At 41.4% G+C, this 988-nt stretch overlaps 1 non-coding gene across 1 annotated transcript; it reads right to left on the minus strand.

The window, feature by feature from the left end:
• Nucleotides 1–328: 328 nt before the first annotated feature.
• Nucleotides 329–519, minus strand: LOC132829982 (U2 spliceosomal RNA). The gene has a single exon (XR_009646292.1). It is a non-coding gene; the product is annotated as a U2 spliceosomal RNA (small nuclear RNA).
• Between the last annotated feature and the right edge of the window lie 469 nt (nucleotides 520–988).

Below are 988 nucleotides of genomic sequence, written 5' to 3' on the forward strand. Positions count from 1 at the left end.
GACCTCTTCGCCCCCACCCCGTCTCCGGCCTATCACCCTCACCTCCTTCCACCTATCGTATTCCCAGCGCCCCTCCCCCAAATTCCCTCCCCCCTACTCTTTATCTCAGCTCCCTTGGCACACCAGCCTCATTGCTGAAGAAGAGCGTATGCCCGAAACGTCGATTCTCCTGCTCCTCAGATGCTGCCTGACCTGCTGTGTTTTTCCAGCATGACAGTTTTCAACTAAGCCATTTGACACTCCAAGCCTGTTCCACCATTCAAGATGACCATGGCTGATCATCCAATTCAGTACTGTTTTACTACTTTCTTTCCATACCTTTTTGATCCTTTTATCCCTAAATTCCTGGAGATATTGCACTACCTGGTTGATGCATGGAATAGACAAAGCAAGCCCCTAGTCCATCTTTCTGCTCCATAAATCTATTAAATTTATGATCCCAGGAAAGGGACATATCAGATATTAAACTGACAAGACCAGAAACGACACATCTTCTGAGCAATTGGGCAAGAAAGCAAACTGAATGCTGTTCATCATATCTAAAGTTCCAAAGTATAACGATGCAGATGTTATACCAAACCCAAGTTAGACCCCTCTTGGAATGCTGTGTGCAGATCTCGGCAACACACCTTAGGAAAAATGCTTTGGAAGGAATTCAACCTTGGACTATAAGAGTTACACCTGGACTTCAGGGGATAAATTAGGAGGAGAGATTAGACAATTAGGTCTTTATTCTCTAAAATTTAGAAGATTAAGGGTGATCTAATTGAGGTTTTCAGGATATTAACAGAAAGACAGAGGTAATAAAGTTAAACTATATTCCACTATTTGAAGATTATAGAATTAAGGTACATACTCTAAAAATTAGGGTCAGGCCATTCAGGAGAGAGATGTTAGAAAATACTTCCATATGCAAGGAATGGTGGAAGTTTGGAACTCACTTCTTGAAATGGTGGTTGATGCTAATTCAATTATTAAATTAAAATCT

Source organism: Hemiscyllium ocellatum, chromosome 2 (assembly GCF_020745735.1).
Source record: "Hemiscyllium ocellatum isolate sHemOce1 chromosome 2, sHemOce1.pat.X.cur, whole genome shotgun sequence".
NCBI classification, from domain to species: domain Eukaryota; kingdom Metazoa; phylum Chordata; class Chondrichthyes; order Orectolobiformes; family Hemiscylliidae; genus Hemiscyllium; species Hemiscyllium ocellatum.